The sequence below is a fragment of the Anas acuta genome, chromosome 7, assembly GCF_963932015.1.
Source record: "Anas acuta chromosome 7, bAnaAcu1.1, whole genome shotgun sequence".
In the NCBI taxonomy this organism is placed as follows: domain Eukaryota; kingdom Metazoa; phylum Chordata; class Aves; order Anseriformes; family Anatidae; genus Anas; species Anas acuta.
In genome coordinates this window covers 2128990-2154465 of record NC_088985.1, presented here as the reverse complement: position 1 = coordinate 2154465, position 25476 = coordinate 2128990, and the positions used below count along the sequence as shown (strand labels likewise).

At 39.7% G+C, this 25476-nt stretch overlaps 1 protein-coding gene across 4 annotated transcripts in view; it reads right to left on the bottom strand.

Annotated features, from left to right (window-relative positions):
• The window catches only part of PRKG1 (protein kinase cGMP-dependent 1), a 449368-nt gene that overhangs the window by 226153 nt on the left and 197739 nt on the right, over nucleotides 1-25476 (bottom strand). The gene's annotated exons all lie outside the window — the stretch shown is intronic.

Genomic DNA, 25476 nt, shown 5'->3' with positions numbered 1-25476 from the left:
ACACGGAGGCAAGCCACGAGTTTACATGAGGTTGGACAGACTTTCCCTCTCTCTCATTTCTTTTTTTTGTCACTACTTCCCTCCTAGAGCTCAGTTTGGCTTTTTTTTTTTTTTATTATTATTATTATTGAGAAAGAGAGACTGCTAGGCTGACATTTTCAAAGAACAACACAAGGCCTCATTCCTAAATTATAGACCGCAGCCCAGAGGCCATCAGTTTACACAGAGGAACAGGCCTGCTACTCTTGCTGTGCAGCTTTCCATTTATCTGCACTCAATGTCCTTTTTAACACCATCATACGTTTTCATAAGATGCCCCCAACATTCCTCACAACCAAAACGCTACATTTTGATTTTAAAATGGTTCAAGCAGTCTGGATTATCCACAGCACCAGCGGATCTGCAGAGGATGAGGAAGGCAGGGAAGTTCTCTGCATGCTGCCCAGATGCTCCACACGACTGCAAAGACATTTTGGGCATTACAAACCTCAGTCAAACCCCAAATCTGTTGCTATTATTTTAGCCACTGTTTCTTGCTGTTTATTTAGCCATGGATCAGCTGAATGCTGTGATCACATACGAGATTATGAGCCAGTGTGCCAGTGGCAAAAAACTACAGCGTATTGTTGCATCCCCCTGAATACTGAAGGCAACGGTTAATCTCTTTTGATGGGGGCACTTCCATCTGGAGCTGCCAAGCTTTCACTGGAGCATATTCCTGTTAACGCACTTACTCCAGTGGTCTGCCAGCAAGTGGTTTTTTTTTGGATGGTTGTATTGTTAAAACACCCAGTGTATATGCTAAGCTACTGCCAGCCGAGGTTTGTTGGTTTCTTTAGCTACAATAATCCTCAGCAGTTTTTGTGCTGCTGATCAGCTGTGTTAGCTTAAAGATGAAGAGACACAGAATTGGCTCTGCATTTAGCAGTGAGACCACCACCTGCAGCACAGAGCCAAAATACTAGTCTAAAAATACCCTCTTCTTTCCAAGAGCAAAGGCACATTTGAGACCAGGACAATGTATGAGTGTTGAGTGAAATGCTATTTCTCATGATATCTGAGATTCGTTTCTAGGTGTTTGTCATCCTAGAGAGAGACTTTTTTTCTTCTACTACATAACATAAAAACACAGCATACATTTAGATAATGTTCTGCGATAAGTTGCCATTTTAAATAATTCCCACACCATTTATATGCTCAGACTATTAAATTTGGGGAACAGAAAAAAAAAAGGACAAAAGGAGCATGGCGAAGGACACATATTTGATGCGCCTGCCATGTATTTTATAATGGGATAATCACTACTCAACCGTTTTGTGATAAAAAGTAAATAGCTACTGATGATTTTATATTAACCCCACATTAATATTTAATTATATGTTTTATACTTTACTATATAATTGAGCAGCTATTTGGTTTTTACTGTATTTTATTACAATTCTACCACTTCTCAAAGCAAAGAAGCTTTTCTATGTCTACAGTCTCTGTAGAAATGTTAACATCTGTAGACATGCTGCAGAAAGGCTCCCCGAGTTTGCTGTTGTATTATATCACAGAGCTTTGCTACTTTTTTATTGTCTGTTACAGAATGTAAGAAATTTAGGCAGGATTTCTACCTAGTGCATTAGATAAATCATGCCATGGCAGATGTATCTGTTGACAGTTGGTGGATGTCAGCCTGTTTGCTGTTGCGTGTTTCTTTTATTTAAGAGCTGAGCTGCACAGAACTCACAAGGATCAACAACACGATCACATTGCTGAACACAAAATGCAGTTTCTTGATTACATCTGGAAATGGGGAAACTCTGGTACCGTTTCTCTTGTCTTAAGGCTCATGCAATGCTTTGGGAGAAAGAGCAAGTGCTCTGGATGATGCCAAACAAAACATGGAAGGGAAGATGGGCATCTCCTTCTGTGATTTACCAGGTATTGCTGCTGCCTTTCTGCTTTGCTGAAACTCAGGAATAACTTTGGTCTCTGATAGCACTACACAGCATCTATCCTTGCTTGTCAACAGGATAAAATAAAGTTATTGAAAGGAAAAACCTGCTAAGAGAACCAGTAAATTCTTGCAAAACTGTAAAAACAGAAGCTGCCAACTGTAGAATATAAGATTGTAATCAGAGCATGAGAAAAGCAGATGTCCTGGAGTTACAATGACAACACACATCATGGTTTTAAAAGCTTGAATACTGGTCTACTTCACATGAGCTCAGCCCGCTTGATCCACCCTGAATAACCAAGAATAGCTTTCCCATATCTCACAGGGCTTGGTGTGGTTTTTAATTAATTGTTTTTTATAAAAGAGGTTGGTCCTGTGATGGTCTTCTGCATCTCTCAGACAAGAACGTGCTGCATCCCTAGTGTGCGTGGTATCAAGACGGTGGAAGTACCCCAGCTGCTGCTCCACCATGGATACTACGACCCGGTAACTGGAGGCCAGGCTTGACAAAGGGGCAGCTTCTAGCTGTAATTCATGACAGAAGGCTACTTCTCTCCACCACAGTTATCTTCAGAGGATAAACTGCCTTGGGCAGCTTTCCGCAGTCACTGCTGTGTCACTCACCAATATACAGGGCTGAAGATCATTACCATGAAACTTTGTGTGCAGGCTCATCTCAACTTAGCATGCACTTTTATTATTCTCAGTGGTCATCCACTGTCAAAACAAGCGCTGGAAATTCAAGCGCTCACATATTCATGCTCAAAATTTGAGAAGGGCAATAAAATCCCTCCCGTAACGCAATGCCCCTGGGCAGCCCATGTACTTGCAGTAAACAGTGTGAATCAACCCGAGTTGCTACCTGTCAGATTGCTGAGAAAATTACTCATCAAGGCACCAAATGCTCTCCGGAGGAATGCCTTTAGTCTGTTTTCATAGTCTGTTTTCATCTTCAGCTCAAAGAGCAAGTGTTGCGTGCACCTGCAAACTGCTGAAGCTCTTGCCTGAACTTTAACTTTTACTAAACTAAATTCACATACCCTTTCTCTGGGAAGCCATGGGGAAATAGTCAAAACCATAAACTGAAGAAACCATGTTCCTAAATTGGCAGTACTTTATGATCCACCCATAAAATAACAATTATCAGACAGGCACATCAACCTCCTGGATAGCGACGGACTACACACTTGGATTTCAGTCTCCTTGGAAGCCACAGCACATCCAGACAACAGAAAAAATTAAATTCTCATTTTTCTAGGTTCTATTTTTAGCAAAACATACCAAGTTATCTGAGGAATGAAACAAAATATACTAAATTACCCTTAACACATTGTTTGGTTTCACAGGCTGGACTGGTTCATAAAGAAAAGAGCAACAAACAAAAGAACACATCTAAATTTAAAAACACAGAAGTGCTAAAAAATATATTTCCAGGAGCTTTACATGCCTGTTTCGGCCAACTTAGCTACATACTACAGAGAATAGCTTCGGCTGCTCTTACGCAGCTGCAATTATATGGCAAAACAGTGCAAGGTATCTTACAATGATTGCCTTTCAACACACAAATAACATCTTAACTATTGATAGAAAAAACAACCAAACAGACAAACAAACTTATAACTGGATGATTTCACATCTTAAAAATAAATAGTTTTATGCTTTCATCATATTTGCTGCCACTGAGCCAAGCAATGGTCCCTTTGAGGGCTGGAACTTAATTCCACGATAAGCAGCAGAAATGGGAGAAAAGTTTAAAAAAAAGTAATCTGAATTAAGGAGATAGAAGTACAAAACTGTGTAAATATGACTGCCAGTCTCTGTATTTTATCACCACCATCAGAGGCTCCCAACCCGCAATTACTACTGGCTAATGCTGAGTTATTTTGTACAGACAGGAAATCAGAAGCCCTGCTCCCATGGAGGCTTGGTGGCAAGTTACAAAGTTTTTGAATGGGTGGTGCCTGGCTGCTCAGGTAGAAGTGCTGAGATAGGTAGATCTATATGTGCTTTGTGGCTAAAGGCAAAGCATTTGCCTTATGGAGAAAAGGTTTTAGTCTCCAAGCATCAGCTCTTCCCAATTCAGCTCCTTCAGTGACAGCAGAGATGTTTAAAAAACAACCAAACAAGAAATTACAAATAAAAGGAAAACCTTCATGCTAGAGTGCAATTAGAGGAACCTCAGACACTGTCACAGCTTTTGTACTTGCCTCATGTTTCCTCCACCGCTTTGCCTAACTCATTGCATAGCTCAGTACTGCACCTAACTGTGCCGAAGAGCTACATCCTTTCCATCTCAAGAATTTTTAAATCATTCTACGCTATTCTGAATATCAGTAATGGCAATATTTTCCATTACAAACTAGCTGAGCAACATTTTTGACCGAGTATGCAGGCTGCGAACAAACTATCCAAGTGAAGTAAGTTAGCCTGCAAAGAAAAAAGAAACACCTTCAAGCGATGCATAAGGAATATTAAGCATTAAGTGGTTGTATGTTGAGACAAATACCATTAAAAATGCCACCTATACCACTCTGGGATGCCAAAGCTTTCATCAATATAATTTCATGAATACTGTCATGCCTTAATCTTATTATACACTGATCATGTCTATGTATGCATCAGTTTGCTTCCTCTCGAGTCTTGTTGAAATAAATTCTTGTATTACGAACCTCCTCTGCTAAAAATCCAAGCAAGAAAAACCTTAAATCTCCCATTTTGAGTTGCAAAAAACAGAACCAAGCTGGAAACTGCTGTTCTGCTGGTTCCCTGCACAGAAGTGCATGGGCTGGTGTTTTTCTTTGAAAAGGCAGAGAAATGCTCGCTTGAAGCTGAACCGATTAAATTCCTCACTTCACATATATTCAAAAACAAATCTGAGAATTAATAAATACATGTAAAATACTTCAGAAAAGCTTCCCTTAGTACTCATGATAAATAAGCATATCTAGGTAAAGCCAGCACCACTGCTCCTAGTTCAGACTTAAGCCAAGCTCTAAAAGCATCCCATTTCAAGTACTTAAAACTTTCAGGAAACCTCTTATAATAAACTGGCGATAAAACAGAAGAAAATCTCAACACTTTTCAGCATCTTCAGGTGAACCCTCTAGCAGCTCGCACCAGACAGGACGTGCAGAGCTTTCACACCCCACAAACCCTCTAACCAGGGAAGATTTTTACATGAAACAATGAAAAAGAAAAAGAAAAAAAAAAAAAAAAAAAAAAAAAAAAAACAGTATCATAATATCTTCTTTCTGGCTCTTTTAGCCCGGAAAGTGCACTCTGTATTGTGCTGGAACCATGTGGAGTTAATACATCCTTTTTCTTCAACCAGAAATAGTTTCTTCCACTTGCCACCGAAGCAGCAAATGCCTTCCAAATACACGACAGTTGCCAAAGGATGTTGCTGTCTGCAGACAAACCGTGGCAATGCCCACCAGGATAACTCTCTTGCTCAGACAGACAGTGAGGCTGCTCACATTCAGATAGCTCCTCAAGGATCTGCAGAGCTTACTCAAATATTTTACAAATAGACAGGGAGAGTAGCTTTAACAAAAAAAAAAAAAAAAAAAATTATGGATAGGCAATTCTGCTGATGAGAAAATCACTGATTTTGGCCATGAAAACACCACACAGGGCATTAGCTCATGTTAAGCAGGTTAAGATAGCTGGACTTTTAAAACACGTCCTGATGGCTAAAATTATCCTCTGAAATGCACGGGGATTGGTTTGCTTTCTGATTATCGCTGCAAGTATGGTTTAAAGATATATATGCAGGAAGATAGCTTTTAACTATGAAGTCCTTAGACTTCATACAGTTAACAACAAAAATTAATCAATTAAAGACTGTATGTTTAACAGTGCCTAGGAGTCTTCTGGAGAATTATACCTTAAGAAGACAGCAATTTGCTTCTTCATATGCTGTCTTTAGTCCTAAATGGTCAAAGTCAGTCATATAAAACTGTACAGTGGTCACAATGGCATTTTTGCCTGTAAGCTGCCTGCAGGACACTGCCTTTAGTATTGTATTCATCAACTTTATTCATGCCTTAAAAAAATAAGTTCTTATATTTACTCCCTGTCCCCCAGTTCTTTAGCCAGGCTATGCACACAGGAGACACTGAACAAAGTTTAGGCATGCTGGATACAATACATGTCATCCTTAGAGCCTCTGCAAGTTCAAAATTCAAGCTAGGAGTAACAAAATCTGCATGCAGTTAAATATTCCTGATTTCTTGATCTTTCAGAGCAGCTCAGAAGCACCATGTGCTGGAGGCACAGCCCTGCTGGGATGCCTGAGGTGTTGTGCAGAAAACAATTCCCCAACACCAAACCCATGCGCAGGGCTGGGGATAGCTTCCTAAGAGTGTTCATGCTGTGCTATGCCAACCCTACCTGCTAAAATTCAATTTTAGGACAAAACTGAAAATAAATGCAACTGTTTTATCCAAAATCCTTGCAGCTTCTTCTTCCTATAAAGAGAATGACATGTGTCAATTCTACCTGGCATTGCTGGGCTCACTCTTCTGCAATCCTCACATTTCCAATTTTTAGCCAATCTTTAAGTATCTTTGGGAAAAAAAAGAAAGCCAGAGGAAGTATGAAAGGGATCTAACTTTTTGCAAATTGGAGCCTGCTGCATTTGCTGCTTCTTCTCTTGGAGTAAGATTTTAAGGCCTCCATTTATCCTGTCAAGCTGTCCTCGCTTTGTATTACAGTGTAAGATGTTATGAATGTTAAGCAAAAATATTTTATGAAAGAAAAAAAAAAATTTAGTGGTTATCATATCCCACCCTGTCACAAGAGCAGTAAATTAACATAATTGTTACCTAAGTTCAATTATATTCAGCTGAGGCCAGAATGGCAATGACACTGTCAAGTGGAGAAATTCATCTATGACAGTGAAATGCATTCATATTTTTAACCTGCAATTCTTGTACCGAAGGCAAGGAGTCCTTCCTTGAAAACAAGCCATTTTGTCAAGAGGTGGTGACACAAACGTATCATTGTTAGAGAGCTTGACTCACTGCAGTTTACCTATAACAGAAAAGAGTCATTCCACCATTTCCTTTCTTAAAATACAGGTAACGACAGCTTTCTGCTTGCCAGAAATAATACTTGGAATTCCTATAAATCCCCAGTAAAACTCCCTATTCTGCACCCTCAGCTCTTACATTCACTGTTTGAGGGCACATTTACAAGAAGCATCTCAGAAGAAATTGCCCTGCCACCACTAAAATCTTTGACTATGGACGAAATACAATGGAAATCTAGAGCTCTCATTAGTAATGGTTTTAGGAACAAAACTGCCAGGTTACAAATTGGCAGTCTAATTTAATAATGTCTAATCTAGCACTAAATACAGGATACACTGACGGTTGTTTCTGTCTCAGGATGCACGTGATATTGGAGAGGAAGTATGAGATGTGGGGAAAATTGCTTTGCCAGCCCATGGTGACCATGATGCATGTGCATAGCTTACCCCTAACCTTAGCAGAGGTTTTTGTGAAACAAAGGCTTTATGCTGGTGAATGGGATGTGAAAGCTAGTGTACTCAGTTTGTCACATCACGATTATTAATTGTTGTTATTATTCTTATTATTTTGCTAGCCTAAGCAAGTAGGGCTTACTTGCCAACTCTGCTTCCCGATCTGTCTGTCCGTCTGGATGGCTGTCCATCACACCCCAGCCCAAGCATCACAGCCTCAAGAGCAGCAATTAATGCTTCCTAATGCCAGCTTAGCTTATGGTACCAGTCTCAAAGATGCCAAGTTCTCAGAAACACCCTTAAAATCAGCAGAGCTGGATCACTCATAGTGCAACTCACATGCTGTCCTGTGGATGGAGAAACACCTTCTGCCAACCAGTCCCACCCATACCTGGCTGCTGGGGAGGCACAGGGCATGGTGAAACATGGATTTTCAGCTAGTATCTGAAGGACACAGTTCAACAGCAAAATCCAGTGTTAGAGCCAAGCTGAACATGTACCTGTTTGCTTGAAGGGCACTCGGACTCACTAGGCACCTTGTTACTGGCTCAGTGATGCATTTCTTGCACGGAGCATCCAGGCTCTGGGCTAGCCCGAGCGCCCTTGAAGCAATGCATCTTCCTGCTCCTTGGCTTCCTTGCAGTTGTTACATAGATATGGCATATGTTTCCTACGGCTCAGGTAGGGCAAAAAATATATATACATTTCTAAATTATTGGAAAAATGGTCAAAAGTGGCAAATCTAAATGAATATCATCAAAACAGCTGACAGCATTTTATGGGGCCAAGCAGTGAGGCAGTTTTACTGTACTGTTTCCATAGCGCAGGTGGCCTACAGCACACCAGGATCTGCCCAAGACACAAAATACAGCAGTACTGGCTATTGTACATGTTTTCTGTATCTGTTTTTTTCCTTTCTGAGCTGGTAATTGCTGTGCATGGGCTACGGCTATCAAACCCAGGCTGCTCAGCTGACTTCTTCCAATGCCTGAGTGAGCTGAATGCCTGAGGGTTGGAAAATTATTCTGTGAATGCTTATGACAAGTCCAGAGCAACAATAAAGAAACCGCAGTTCATATGATAAGAAAAGGAAAAGGGAAAAACGGCATTAACTCTGAACCTTGGCCATTCATCTCATCAGAGAGGGGCTGAAAAGCCAGCCTGACCTCACTGGTAAAATGCAGAATAACCACGGCCGAGCACAGGCTTGGGATGGAATGGGGCTGTGGGGCGTCCGTGCAAGTGTGGGGAGGTCTCCAGTCCCAACCCAGCTGCATGCTGCTCAACATCAAACCCTTCCCTCATGCCATCTACATCCACCTGAAAACTGGCTTGGGACCCAATGCTCCCCGGCTAGAAAGCCCTCAATACTGCGCTCAGTGAAAGTCATTTCAGAATTATTACTTTTTTAGGGCGTTGCTTTTTTGTGGGTTTGTGGGGCTGGGCTTTGCTCCTTTGCTGGTTTTCTTTTGGCTGGTTGCTATCAAGCATAAATGTAAAATGAGCCTTAGCCAGAATCAGATTTTTGCCTGCAATATTAGACACTGACCATATCTGGGAAGGAAACAGCCTGCTTCTTAGGGAAACTCTAGTGCTTTATCTTGCCTTTTTTTTGTTGTTGCTGTTTTTTGCTTTTTGTTTTCTGTTTTTCCTGAGAGCTACTCAAAATGTTTTGTATTTCTTTTCTTTGAATTTATAAAAGGATAATCAAAGTGAGGGCTGGTTCTTGTTTAACAATAATCTAGACCCCCAAAAAATTGAACTCAAGCTTTAAAAAATATAACGGCTTTTTATGTATTTCAGTGGCATACTAAACCAGATAAAAACTTCATTGCACTTTTTTTTTTTTTCAATTTAAGTACCACATATAAATGATGGCTTCATTCAGGGAAAACCTGTAACACAATGTTGAAATATGAAATTGAAACAGTTATGGTTCTCCAAGTATTATTTCCCCGTGGAGACTAGAAATATCTAAATCTATTAAATCCTACATTAAATCTGGACAAAAAGGACAAATGGCCATGCACTGCTTCGGATACAGATAAACCAATATAGAGACTTAACACGTATCAAAACAAATACTCTCTGTATACAGATATATATATCTACATGTAGTGATATATAGATATCTATGGATATGATGTATATCTATTTAATGTAGCTCATTAGCTGCCAAGACTGTATTATTTGTGTCCATAAGGCTAGCGGCTCTGTTTTCTGGATTAGTATTCATGGAGCTGAGCAACAATGTCAACATTTCCATGAGTGAATCAAAGCAAGACCCAGCGCTGATGGACAGATGAGGAAAGAGATTTTGATAGCCAACGTCACAAAGTCACGTAAGAATAACAACTGCCCTCAGACTGAAGGGTTGTCAGGCAGCAGCATGTCTCATCTCCCTTTAGGTTGTCAGTGTGTGAGGAAGGAAAATTAAATATATATATATAGACTGCTGGTTATGAAGACGCTACAAGTGCAACTATCTAAAATGAAAAAAAAACACTCGTCCAAATTCACCTGTAGGCTCTCTGCTCAGCAGTTGAATTGACTTATTTTTTATTAAACTGATTTAAATTCAAATATGCAAATCCTATTAGAAGTACATAAGATGTGGAGTCTAAGGCCATATCACTGCTTTTATTTAGGGTCATATATGACAACCTGATCTGGGAGTCAATCAAAATCACTCTGTTACTGAAGGAACTCAAATTTCTTATTCCTCACCAGGAATGAAGTCTATTTTTGGACTTATATCAGACTCTGTCAGTTGTAGTCTACTCTGAAATCTGAAAAGCCTACCATACATGACACCAGAACAGGAAAGAAATCCCAATGGTTTGTCACACACCAGCACTTCATCTGCAAGGCTTCCTACCTACTGAATTACATCTACTATGTGCACAAGCAATCATCAAACTGGTAAAGTTTGTCCAAGCCTTCAAATCAACTTCCAAGACATGGCTGAGTAAATAGGAAAGCCTGTAACAAGACGTTAAAAGCCATCTAATTGACTTAGGCACCTAAGTCCCATTTTGCAATGCTCATTACAAAGGAAGAAGCCAAGGTCCTATTGATTTTTTAAATGGTGCTTTGGTTCCTAGATGTCTGGTGCTTCTGAAATGGGAGCTGAGCACTTTAGCTGATTCCCCATTTTTAAGCATTTATGCATAGTACAGACTGCATTACCATATTATTTTCCCTTTCTCAACAATGGAAAAGAAGTTACAAATCACTGAAACCACAGGGAAACAACCACAGGACATGACAATGCTTTGTAGAGACAACTCAGCTCTAGTTGGACCAATTAACATGGATTTTGACATCGGTTTCATTTTCAAAGAGGCCAGGACACCATCAGTCATCTTCATATTACCATTTATCCCAAGCTGCTCGTGCTGGTGTTTTACAATCATCAGTAAAACATTCCTTCACTTGGTTTTCTGGGTGGTCAGCATCTGTTTAACACCCTCCATTTATTATTACCCAAATGTTGCTGATACACGTATCACTTGCGGGTATATTCTGAAAGTCTGAAAGTCTGTGTCTCCTTACCTCCTCAGCTCACCTCTCCTGGACAACCAGCATCCCCCTCCATCAGCTTTCGAGGAATACAAGTTCTCACTTCCAGACTCAGTAGCGCTAATTAAGTCAAACTGTTGATTACACACAGTCTTCCAGTATCTTGTTTATTCCTCATTATCGGCATACAGATATCCAAGACACTCATTCACTAGCAACTTTTTGAGGTTTTTCTTATTTTTTTGCAAAATAAAGAGCACATCTCCTGAAACAGTTTTAAACTGAAAAAGAAATACATCAGTGTGCACATACGTAGAAAACACTCACTGCCATTATAAAGAAATCCAAACTTCTCTATTCATCAAAAACAAGCTTATCACGTAGTGGTCTTATCTGCAGCAGAAGAAGTTTTATGCTGACAGTCTAAAAAGCAATTTCCTGTATTTTACTATAATATGCTTGTAAAGGAAAAAAAAAAAAAGATTTTAAAGTTTTTTTTACACGCTCAGAATCTTTCTCTTATAACTCAAATGGAAAACTTTGGAAAAAGTCATCATAGCAACGGTACAATCCTATGATATTTTAAACATCTCTAATGCTTTCTGAAGTCCATTGAGGTAGAGGATGCTCAGCTTCAACCCTAATCACAGAATCACAGAAGGGTTGAGGTTGGAAGGGACCTCCAGAGATCGTCCAGTCCAATCCCCCTGCTCAAGCAGGGTCACCTAGAGCACATTACACAGGATTGCATCCAGGAGGGTTCTGAATATCTCCAAAGAAGGACACTCCACAACTTCTCTGGGCAGCCTGTTCCAGTGATCTGTCACCCAAACTGTAAAGAAGTTCTTCCTCATATGGCGATGAAACCTCTTGTGGTTCAATTTATACCCATTACCCCTTGTCCTATAATAACTGGTCATCACTGAGAAGAGTTTGGCCCTATTCTCTTCATATTGTCCCCTCAGGTATTCATAGAGATTGATACCTCCAAGTCCCTTTCTGCAGAGCTGCTCTCCAGCAGGTCAGCCCCCAGCCTGTACTGGCGTACCTCTGCAGTGCACCCACATTTCCCTTAGTCTTCCTTTTGCTGCTGATGTATTTGAAGAAGCCCTTCTTGTTGTCTCATATGTCTCTTGCTAAATTTAATTCTAACCAAGCCTTGGCCTTCCTCATTGCACCCCTGCAATGAACTCAGCCACTGTCAGCCTGGAGTTCTTTATGTTAGGATAAGTTATTACATAAGTCTTACTATGTCAGTGTGTTTATATATATGACTATATATATGTGTACATAATATATATGTATATATTTTTATATATATTTATATATACATACACACACATAAATCACAAACCTTCCCCGACTGGCAAGATTTACCTCATACCTAACAGTGTCACAGACTTTTCTATGACAGAAATGTTATCAGGAGCAAAAATAATTTTTCAAAGAAACATGGAAGGTTTCAGTATATTGTACCATCAATAGTTAATAGCATAAATATTATTTATTGGGTATGTGTACAGGATTCATTTTGTGATTAAAAATGCTAGTGCTCAGTTCTCTTCTAAATGAAAAAGTTACAGCTCTCAAGAGGGAACCCTAAGCTTCTCATTAGATACCAGAGCTGATTTTCAGCTTTATATAATTTCAGATAAAGAAACCCATGAGATACAGAGATTTAAAATGGGAACTAATTTCAGCAAATATTTAACTGATTGGAATTAGGCAATAATTAACAAACAAATTAAAGTCTTCTACAAAATTCTGCGTTTGCTGAGCACAGTGTACCATTTACACTATCGTTCAGCCTTTGGGAGCTCATCTCTCCTTCCAAAAACATATACTTGTTCTCACATTGCAGTGAGGTAATAAGCACAAAATTAATTTAAAAACAAAATTTACTCAGAGAAGTTCAAAGAAATTACAAACCAAAATTGGTGCTGTTGTACAAAGCACAATCTGAAACCCAGAGCTAGCTTAACACCCAGTAGGTCCCAGTCTTAAGAACTTTATTGCACAGGCTCTACATGGTGCAGTGCTTTCTGCTCTCAAAACAGTTTTGTGTCCAAATACATCTCTCACCATGGAAAAGGCCTTTGCTGCCTGTAATATAATAAGCAATCCTGCACACCTGGCCATGGGATTTACACACAGGTGGTTGCAGGCTGATGCTTTGTCCCTGCCCAAGCACAAGAGCCACCGCAAAAGTCCTCACTGCCAATTTTAATGGGGTATAAAAGATGACATCGACATACTCTGACTAAAATTCTATCTGTACCAGAGATGATGATTTTGCTCTTATTTATTGAAAAGTAATTAGCAATGCTTGCCCATCAAGACACTATATCGCTTTGTTTTAGAGAGTTTAAATTAGCTTCTATTAAAATTGTTTCGTAAGAGCTAAGAAATTGGTTGGTAGGGCACTGGATTAAGTCAGAAACATTAAACAAACATAAAGTAAATAATCTTTTTTCCTGCTGGATGGAAGGCCCCATGCTGGTAATGCACACAGTATGTTTTCCAATTATATTACTGATGCCTGGTATCTAACACGCACCAATTTTAATCATGGGAATAGATACCTGACACTTTGAACCTCAACTGAAAGATTCCCACACCTAAGAAATGATGACTTCAAGTATCATTAGACTTCATTTAGCAATTATTAAAGGTGATTTGTGGCCAACTTTTTGAACTACAGATCCAATTCTTTTCCTGCTTGAGTATATTTGCACAGAGGAGTGAGATCAGGACAATACCAACAGCAGCAAGGATGCAGCATATATAGCATATATAGCATATATGCAGCATATATCCAATGTACCTGATGAATCTTAGGATGGCAAAAGGAAAACAAAACCACCCACCTACATCTATGAAGTAAAGGACCTCCAGAATACTGGATAAAGGTTCACCTCCATTTAAACCAGTGCAATTTTATATTCTTGAATGGCTGGCATTATAGACAAGCATGGTTCTCAGATCTGAGTTCAAAACTGTATGGTATTCCAATAGTGACACCATTATTGATTATACTGGTCTTTTGTATTGTTTTTGTTTGTTTGTTTGTTTGTTTGTTTGTTTGAATAAAGATTTGGCACTGGGGAAAGAGACGAGGAGAGGTGGCTGAGCCAAATGCTCTGGAGTTTAAGTGAAAGCAGCCATGGTATCATCTCCAGATGGTAGAAAATGACTTTTTGGACATAACCAAAGAACCTTTAATCTCTTGGACCAAAGCTACATTAACAGTAATTACAGAAAATAAGAAAAAAAAAAAAAAAAAAGTGAAGAAAAAAAAATAATCTACAACTAGCAAATTTTGCATCTTGCTTCTGAAATTGGTCTGTAATGTACCACACCCTTGACTACGAACTCTTGGAGAGACAACTTCTGAAGGCAATACGTACAGTGCTTAATTCAAATCTTATTTCTTATCATGACATAGACTATCCTGAATTGGAAGACACCCACAAGGATCACCAAGTCCTGGCTCCACACAGCATCACCCAAAATCAGACCAAATGTCTGAGAGCATTGTCCAGACGCTCCTTGACCTGCAGCAGCTCGGTGCTGTGTGCCCAGTCCCCGGGCAGCCTGTCCCAGTGCCCAACCACCTCTGGGTGCAGAACCCTTCCCTAACACCAGCCTGACCCTCCCCTGTCCCAGCTCCATGCCGTCCCCTCGGGTCCTGTCGCTGTCCCCAGAGAGCAGAGCTCAGCGCCTGCCCCTCCACTCCCCGTGAGGGAGCTGCAGGCCGCCATGAGGCCTCCCCTCATCTCCTCTCCTATGGGCTGAACAAACCAAGGGCCCTCAGCTGCTCCTCACACGCCTTGCCCTCTGGGCCCTTCACCATCCTCTCAGCCTCCTCTGGGGGCTCTCTAATGGCTTTATGCCCCTCTGGTACTGCGGCACCCCAACCCGCACGCAGTGCTTGAGGCGAGGCCGCAGCAGGCTGAGCAGAGTGGGACAATCCCCTTCAATTCTGTTTATTTAAGATGTTTTTTAATGAATGTATTCAGAGTATGCGAAGTTGTTTCCCTCATTCTTTTCTGATGACCTATTCACTCCAATACTTTATGTCTCACTCAGCCTAATGCAAAACAGTAGGTCATACTAAACTGCATAATCCTCTAAGAATAACTTCAAAAATCATCCCTGCAAAATGGTCACGATTCACATTTTTCTGACTCAAGATACAGATTTTGGCCATCACCGTCCCCTCTGTGTGACTTGTATAAATAATTAATTAAGAGAGCTTTGCATATTGATTCCCAGGTCATATGTAAACATAAAAAAAATCTGCCTTACATTCCACAGTAAATCTGGTCTTATTGAAGCAATGTCCATCCCATGTCTTGTGATACTGCACCGACAGCACATGTCAAAAGGAGTCCAAACTAATCCGCTTCCCATCTGTCTGTACTACCACTAAATATCCCCATTTTCTTATCCTTCTGCTTTTAGGACATCAAACAAACTTGACATTTCTTAATCTGAGCCTGTTTTCCAGGTCAACAATTCAATTTTTAAGGCTTTGGCTTAGTTTTCTGAGATTAGCATCTCACCCACTGATCTTTCTCTGCCTGTTTTTTGAGTTGGCAGTTCCCAAAGTATTTCATAGTGTTGTGCAGACAGCAGGTACTGAGTCAGGTTCAAACTTTCCCTGGGTTCTTATGATAGAAGTTGGATGTGGTTTGACCCACCCAATCCCTGTCTCCTCCTAACATAAAACATCAAGCAAACAGACCACTGAAAGGGTGGCTACAAAGAGGATGGCAGCTCGCTCTATGCAAGGAGGCACATGGAGATGACAAGAGACAAGGGGTACAAGTTGCATTGGAAGTTTCATCTTGGTGTAAGAAATTAATATTTTACAGTGAGAACAATTGATACCTTGAACAACCTCCCCAGGGACATGATGGAGTACCCATCACTGGATGTTTTGAAGATACAATTGGAGATGTTCACGGGTCATCTAGGCTTCCTCTTCCCATGAAAGACTGGACCCGGTGACCTTCTGGGATCCTTTCCAACCTTGGCTGTTATGCAATTCCATGAGGTTCACCTCAGTGAGTTGAGAAGGACACACAATTTTTAGGGCATGAAAATGATCCATGATGTTTCCTCACCCTGAGCCAATGCAGAGGATTGGTCTCACTTATGGCTCAGTTCTGCCATTCACTTAACACTATTTCCCTGCTCCCCAGCCCCTGGAGAGCACAAAGGAATTCAAAACCTTGTCTTCAGGGCACTTCTGAAAATTCGTTAGAGGAAGGTCCATTCTGCATTGCCACTTCTGTGGACTTTTCCCAAAGAAGGCACAAACGAGCCATGGGAACATGACAGCCCACCACCAAACCCACAGCAGCAAGACTCTATTCATGATTGCACGAAGCTCGTTAGAGTTGTATCTGGACTTCAGTGATCTTTTGTTCATGCATATTAGTTTTATATAAAAAATTCCTGCTCTTCAGGTGTATCATTACTCCTTTTTTTAAAAAATGTGGACTTTATCTCCCTCGTCTTATGATGAATAAAATTGCACACCCTTTTATGGGTCGGCTCAGCCAAGGGGAATCCTGGAAAACAATGGGATGTCCCAAGCCCAAACACAGCCACAGACACTGAATCCACAAACCTCAGGTCTTTTGAGAAAAAGGTCAACATTATCTGGAAGCAGAATTTGAGAATTTAGGTTTTGAATTTAGGATTAGTCAGAAGCTTGTTTGTTTTGTTTTATTTTCAATTTAAATTAAAAGACGGTGTTGATTGAACAGAGTAAAACAAAATCCTGTGTGTTGGCAGGAAATGTTATCTGTTACAGGATACATCCTGATGCCTTTGAGTGCTATTTGGCACCTTTCCTCATAAGATCAGCACTTTAACATAAAGGTCCTAGACCCATTAGGAAGGGGCAGCAGCTGAGGACTCAGTGTAATCCTTCTTGACACAGCAGCTCTGATCATCACCTTATTAAGTAACATCAAATATAATCTGTTCCGCAGGTTCACGTAGCTTCTCGTAAGAAAAATTACTGTGAAGTGAATTACCGGAGAATAGTACTGTGTAAGTGATACTTGTTAAGTTTCCCCTTCTCCTCAAGATGCCTTTTATTGCTCCTGTTTTCAGATAAGCTGTCCTAAAGGATGATTCCAGCATATATTGCTATTTAATGAATTCTGTTATTAACAAAGATCAACAAAGATCTCCAGGAAACTAAGCAAATCCATTAAGAAATGTAGAAAGAAATAACTAAAACATGTGGTTCTCCAACTTGTATACTAAAAGAACATCTCACAGTCCACACAAAGCTTCTGCTCCTCAACAGAGTATTTAGGGTCAAGAAGACTAAAATCAGTGGAATGCTCAAAAGCTGGAGTTCCTGGGATTTTCTGGTTTCTAAAAATCAGTAGGAAAATCTATAACATACTGTTTGAACAGTTTTATACCATACGAATGTAACAAACTAATTAATAGAGAGAATATCTGGGGAAAAAAAAAAGTCACTGTTGCACTGTTTTTTACAGGAAGCTATTTCAGTGAATGATAATATTTTTATATTCAACAGTAGCCTGAAGGATTTTCTGTCTTATAAAAACAAGTTAGACATGCGGCCACTGAAATTACAGGATCCCCTGCCTCAGAGGTTTGATTTCTTATAGCTGCACTGAGATATTCTGCTCCATCTTTCACTGTAAAAGCAGCTGGCCCTGCTGAGTTGAACATGCTAATTTTAGGCTGCCATAGTGACCCTTCCTAGACAAAACCGTGCTGCTGGTGTCAACATGCCTTGAAGGTATACTTGCTAAAGAGAAATTGTCTGGGAATAATCCCGACCACTTTTATTTTCAAACCTACACAGTTTATGGTTTTTGTCAGAAAATTTTGCTGAAATTCCATTTTACAGTGCTAATTTACAAGTAATTACTTGGCTGAGGCTTTATCCGGCAAATTATTTCATTACAACGTTGATTGTTTTAGACAAATACGCATTAATCCACTTTGATTATAAAAGTGTGTTTGGAGATTTTCTTTCCTCATGTGATGGTGACAGTGCTAAGAAGACATGAGAACTCTCAGGTTTCAATGTCTGAAAAGATGAAATACAAGAAAATATGTACTTAACCTATTATTTCTGAGCAAAAATGACTCCCAAAAGGCCTGGATATAGCTACTGATGAAAAATGAATAAATAAATAAATAAATTATACACTAGGATTTTTAAAATATTTATTTATACAGATAGACAAAGATGTGCATAATAACCAAGATAAGAAAATATAGCCCAGGCTTATTTTATCATTTCGACACATGAAATGAATGTAAATACATGTGCTACTGAAGAGTAAATCCACAATAGTGAGAATCAGCAGATTTTCATTCTGCACATTTGTATATGCAACTCTAAGATAGTATCTGCCCACATGACTTCTATTTGACATCTAAAGAGCTCCGTTAAAACCCTCTCAAAGACAACACTGCTGATCAGCTTGCAAAGAAGTGAGAGAGGCATGGAAGCAGAGATGCCACATTACTAATAATTAGTTAGCTGTGGAGGTAAAAGACATTGAAGTGATTATGCTAATACAACCATATGCATGCTGTATGCAAACTCTAGCATGGACTGAAATCCCTGTCATGGCTTTTGTGTCCCTGCACAGGCTCTGCAGAGCAGCATCCCCCAGGACACTGCAGTACCAGGCAGGCAGGAGGTGGGGTGGATGGCCATTGGTCTGGGACACCATGGTTTGGGAATTAAATAAAACACAAAAACAGTGAAAGGCATCAAAATTAAAGACAATTAGTAACTGCTTGGCAAGACTGTAGTTAGTAAGAGTTTAGAAACTTTCTGCAGTAACCTAACTTGTTTCATCAAAATTCCACGCTAAAAATAACTAATTTCTAAAGATTCAGGATTAGTCACAAGTTTTCTTATAAAGTGTACAAATATATAGAGCCTGGAAAAGACTAAAGGTAAATATAAAAATTTTACTAAAAGTAAAATTTGCTGTGTTTGAGCTAATGGTGCTTTCAGCTGTTTGCTCTGTTATCTTCATTCCTAATTTTCAGTTCTCAATCAGATACGTATCTTCCTATCGAAAAGCACTTGAATTAATCTGGAACTTCAAGATGACATAGAATGAATCACTCATTAAAATCCCAAAACAATATGCATATAATAGCATACAGAAGTACACACAATCTCTCCTACGGGGAAAAAAAAATCATTTTGTCTTCATGATTTTTGCAGCAACATATCTGCCTGCTTACTAACAACGTATCTAAAATCATAAATAAATCAAAAGCTTGACTATCATACAACACAAGCTGTATTTACTGGCATTTTCCTCCTGCTTTAAGAAAACCCAGTGTTGCCCAGCATATCTACAGCGTGCCTGGGAGTTTTTACAGGCACTACAGCTTCATCTTTGATGGCTTTTTGGCAGCTCCTAGAGGTCCACAGAGCCCTGTGGCTGTGGGCAGAAAGCAGATGATATCCTGGGCCATGGTGTAGCTCAAGTTCAGGGGTGCTAGAAGAAAGGATGCAAGGGGATCCATCATTTATACCACTCCAGGAGTGAGCAAGTGTGACAGGTACTTAGAAGTATACTTTCATATTACCCTTATGCCCTTTGGACAGCATCAATTCATTCTACCTTAAAAAAAAAAATTCTCCCCTTATTGTTCTCTCTGGACACCTGAATCATTGAAGCCCACACTGTTGTTTAACAACCTTGCTTGTGTGAGACAGGTTCCCGACAGCCACCAGACCCCAGAACCATTTGGGACATCACTTTGCTCAAGGACTGAATTGTAGAAGGTTCAGTGGTCCCAATTTGAAGAGGATTTCCCAGTTACCACTCCTCTGATGCTGGTATTTGCTACCTAGATATATGCTCATGAAAAACTCTTGATTTTTCAGCTGAAAAGTCTGAAGGAAAACATTTAATACAACATATTCCAAAGCAGAAAGTGTTCTGCTGGAGATAAATTATAGAATAATGCATGTTTTGACATTGCTCATCTGCATCCTAACCCCATTCATGTACTGAGATATAAAATGTTGGGATACACTATGGGATATTAATGTGCTTGGAGCTCTTACGGCATTTTTGCCTTGTATTTGGGGGAAATGCCATGATGTGGAGGCCAACAGCAAGACTCCGTGAGAAACATGCAAGCAGATACTCACTTCTTCTTCTGCACCACATTAAACCGATTGTGTTCAACAAATCCTTTCCGCTGCAATAAACCTTCCAGGGCTACTCTTCCCAGCAAAATTTCATTTAAATGCCAGCCCAGTGACAGCTGGGATCTCTTCATCCATCCTATCAAGCCAATTTAGTCCTGCAGTCAGCATGGTCAGGCTGGGCTCAGGAAAGCCTGGAGACTGATTTGAAGGGGCACCTTTGCAGGGGAAAGGATGCATTAGGAGAGAGGATTTTTTAAAGGACAGCAAAAGCTCCAGGATACAGATGGAAGAAGCCGCTTGTATTTGGGATTCAGCACAGCCACAAGTGGCTTATCTGCACCTTCTTCTTCACAGGTATGTCAGGAAAGGGTGCTCTGCTAGGCTTTTTGATAACTACTGAAAGATTTCTATGATGGTTTTCACTGTGCTTGGGAAAGACCTTTCCATCCCTTTGCTGTCCACTTCCAAACACTGAGATAGATGGTCAACTGGTGATGGCAAAGTAAACACTGCAGCAATGCCCCTAATAGTGAGGCTAGGAAATAACTGGTACCAAAATCCGTATCCACTTATCCACAGCCTGTTGATTTAACTGTGGTCTGAATCTTCACCACAAGCTACCAGGGCAAAAAGAGGATTCACAGAGTGGGGAAATGTAACCTGCTTGGTCATAATGGGGACCCTTTAGGTCCTCCCCAGGAAATCCTCACCTTTCACCAAATACATATAATACTTGAGGTTCTAGCTCAAATTAAAAAGATAAAAGAAAGAAAAAGAAGAAAAAAAAAGAAAGAAAAAAAAAACCCTACACATTACAGAGTCCCTAACTAACAAAGGGATTTTAAGGAAAATCAATTTAAGGCAAAAACATTGTAAAGCAGCTTAAGTCTGGACTGTGCACAACCCCTGTATATCCTTGCAGAACTTGTAGTATTTGCTATACACATCCGTAACATCAAGCATCTGGGAGCAACTCGCTCCTTTAGAAGATCTCATGAAAAACTCTCACTCTGAACATTTTTGTATTTGTAAGATGATACGGTTGACAGAACTGGATTCAATTGATCGAGGTGGAAAAAGCTAAAAGGGCCGGCTAAGAGCTTGGACTAATGAAGCTTTCCTTGGGGTTAAAGTAATGCTCTGACATATCTAAAAGCTACAGAGAAAGCATTTCACTTTTAGTCTCTCAACCCTAAAGTGCATCAGGGCAGGCTCGCAGCTTTTATAATTCAGGAGCAGTTGTCAACAGGCTTTCGAGACTCTCTTGGAGGCCAGGAGATTGATTAGCATGGGAACAATGTGGCCAAATCCAATTTATTTGGGAGGGCTGGGGAGAAGGGGAAGGGAAGACAGTCATAAGACAACAGCAATTACTTTCTATATACACAAGATGGAATTTGTTATCTTTTTGCCTCCTTTTTTGTTCTTATGCTACTGAAGGAAAAAAAAATTAATATTAGATCAGAAATACGGGGTGTTATCACAGTTTCTGGAATAGTGAAGGAAAGTTCCTTCACAAGAGTTTGATTTGAGGACTGTACAGTATCACAGGAACATCAGTGTTTAGAGATGGGTAAGACATTTATTTTTTTTCACGGTAAATTCTAATACTGAAAAAATTAAAGTCAGAAAGTTGAATTTTGAACCTTGCTCGGGAAATATTTTGTACCCATTAAAAGCCATTCAAATTTGCCTTCATTTTAAACTTTCATTATTTTTATTTTATAATTAATATAATACACAAAGCGATTTTCTAATGAAATATCTATTGCTAAAAGATAAACAGCTTGAGGTCAAATGGAGCATTTTGACCCTTTCCTGGTGATTCTTTTTTTCTTTAACCAAAGCAAAATGTAATTAAAATCAACATATCCCTATACAGCAGTCTTGGCATAATATAATATTTAAAAAAAAAAGCAACAACTTTCTAATGAGCATTAAATGTCACTCTAACAGTTCATATAAAAGCACCAAAGTAGATGGTACTGAATTATTAAATGTAATATGGGTTATTTTTCAAGCATTATGACTCCAGAATCCCCAGGGAGTTGCAACTTACTGTAACTGGAAAATCTGACATCTGAAATGATTGTAAATAATTAATGACACCTCGCAATACTTTACATTTGAGGTTTGTATGGTTTCTATTCAAATAAATCATTGTGGAAAAAAAATGAACATCTGCTGAAACCCTGCTACCAGAAACTAGATGTTGACAAGCATCTGTTTCCATTAGCCCAGGAAGGATCTGAATCTTTCTAGCACAAATTCACAGCATGAACTAATCCTGACCTTCTGGACTGGGGCAGGTGAGATTCCACACCTCCCTCTAACAGGGATGGGCAACCCTCTCAAAGGATGCTGCCACATTACGCAGCTGCATTTAACTCATGTCTTTAATCAGCATTTCCAATGAAATTTCTTCTAAAGCTTTGCATGCTTTTGATCTCAGACTTAACAGCATGAGGAAGTATCTATTTGTCTGCATCCTTTCTCTATAAACCACTCTTAACTAAAGGTACTACATTTGCTATTCTTTGATTACAGGGTGCTATCTTTGATAGAAATAGATGTAGATGTACTTAAAATTTCACGTATCAGTTCTCCAAAACTACACTAGAGGCATCCCGTCTCATATGAGTGCATTGAAATAATTGTTTGGTTTGGTTTGGTTTGGTTCTGTTCTATCCTATCCTATCCTATCCTATCCTATCCTATCCTATCCTATCCTATCCTATCCTATCCTATCCTATCCTATCCCATCCCATCCCATCCCATCCCATCCTATCTACTTTATTCTATTTCCAGCAATTTCCTTTGGAAGGTGTAACCAAGCTAAATTTTTGATAGCTCCTGTTTTTGCTGCATAACTCTTGACATTGACAATGAATTTGCTGATCTTTAATTATGTGCAAACTAGGAAATCATGTTTTTACCACAACTAACATGCCAGCAGCTAATGCAAAGCAGGTTGATTTGCATTTACATCCACCAGAAAATTCACGTTGCCCCTTTTCTTGGCATTCTTATTGCTATTTTTGCTGCATTATTTTATTCTGCTGCAAAGAATAAACCCCGCATTTGTTGTGTTCAGTACTCAGGAGGCCTCTGACCAGTAATTTCCCAGACAGCAGAATGATTTCCTTGCCTATGATGAATTTCCTTCTCACTAAGGCACCCCAGTAACAGAATATATACAGCAGAATATATACAGTGTGTGTATATATATATATATATAAATATAAAGTTAGTTTTGCTTTTGGTTGACCTGGAGACATATATCCTCAGCCTCCATTAGCAAAGCCTCTTTTTTTTTTCCCACTAGAAAAAAATGTGTTTCCCAGTAATAAATTGGAAAAAAAAAAAGCCTATATCCAGGTAGAACTTCTGTAAGTATTTCTGTCAGAGTGCCATTCAGTATTACTGATCCTTAAACTGGAAAATAAATGGATGTGTCGCTGCCCCTAGTCCCACCTCTCTGCAGCTCACTTTCTCCTACAGCATAGGAGGAAATGTTTTTCTTGGAAATGAAGTATTTCATTGCATTCTTTGTAATGACACCATTAATACTGGTCCCTGCTTTCCCAGCACCAGCTAGTGTCCTTGAAAGAGGGAACAGTATTCTTTGTAAAATATACCTTTATTTGGTAAAAGATTCTGGATGGATCCTGCCTTACCCAAGCTCTGAGACCTGAGACATTCAGTTTTTGGGAACCCTGTAAAATATTGCTTTGCATCCTAGTCCCAGAGCTCACCTCACTATTGGGTGCCAGCTGTGAGAAGCCAGCATCAAATGCACGCCCTGAGGTTACCGGAAAGTGGCACATTACGATAAACTTCAAAATATCACATTGCAGAATATATTGAATATACTCACTACACAATCCAGGCCTTCCAGCTGAATTTCTTTATTTTTTATATTATTTGTTTTAAAAGTATTACAATGAAAAGCAAAATTAAAGCCACAGCTGTCTTAAAATTTCATCGGTACTATTTGCATTATCTTTTGCTGGTCAATATGAATGTGATCTCTGCTCTGGATGGGAGGAAATAAGCGTTACGTACATGTTTTCTATCTCAACTGACATGAATTGCACATGGCCTAAGCTGTTTTTCACTCCACGGGCTGGGCACATGTTTTAACCCCCGTCTGTCATCCCGCTGCCTCCTCCAGCTGCAGAGGCAGTGTGGGCAGTTCTGTACTGGGGTGGGGCCCATTAAAAATGCTATCAAAAGTCCTATAAACACACGCATGACTACCTTGTGTGGCTCCATCCCTACAGAAGATGTTAGAGGTGGGTGTAAGCGCAAATAGGACAAATCGTAGTGAAAAGTTATTAGAATGAACTCATGACTCCCCCCATGGAAATATTCTTTAAACAGCCTGGGAACCAGCCAGACTGCAGTTTAACAAAAAACCTTGTGTGTTGGTAAAATACCAGTTTTACCATCAAAAAATGTAACGGTATTTACGTGGGAAAGCCTGTGCATCATGTCATTTGTTGTAAACTGCTCCCATGGTTGGCTGGAGAAGAAAAACTAAAAACAGAAAGCCTAAAATAATTTGCACCATGCAGTAAATCTCTGAAATGGGCTCCGCAACATAACTGCAATACAGCTAAAGATAACTTCATGGAGCCAACAGAAAAAAAAAAAAAAAAAAATCTGAGCCTGTAATACATCCAGCTGCAAATACAGCGAGCTCTGCTATTTTCATGTATAATTTATAGCAGAAAATGTTATCTGAAAGTCAGCATCGGAGAGGGAGAGGAGATAGGAAAGTGCTGGTTTGCACACCTCACTGCTCCTTGCTTGATGGAGCTCGAGAGGCAGCAGGGATATTGGGCAATGGCAGGGCTTGGACTTCAGAAATTTATTTTTGGGACAAAAATAAATTTTTGTTTGTTTTTAGGCACTTCTCACACTGTGTCAGCTCTCCATCAGCTCCAATCACGGCTTCAATAAAAAATAACAATATACTATGTTACTGGAAAATAACGTGGGAAAGGACAAAAAGGGAGAGGAGGCTGAGGCAATGAAGTTTGGGTAAGAAGCACCAACTATAAGCACTCAACTAACGAGTGCAGCATTTTTTATATTTTTTGCTGGCCTCATCTGTCACAACAAGGCTATTCATATATATACAGTTCTATGCATTTCTTTTTATACAGATACAAAGGACATTATGGAATAGCTCCGTGTTCTGTGAATTTCATTTCTGCAGTAATTCATTTTATCTGCTGGTTTTATATGCAAGATGAGAAGGTTTCAAGAAGCAGCCGAAACCCCCAAATAAGCCATGCCACCTACACAAGCCACCCAGAGGAGACGCCA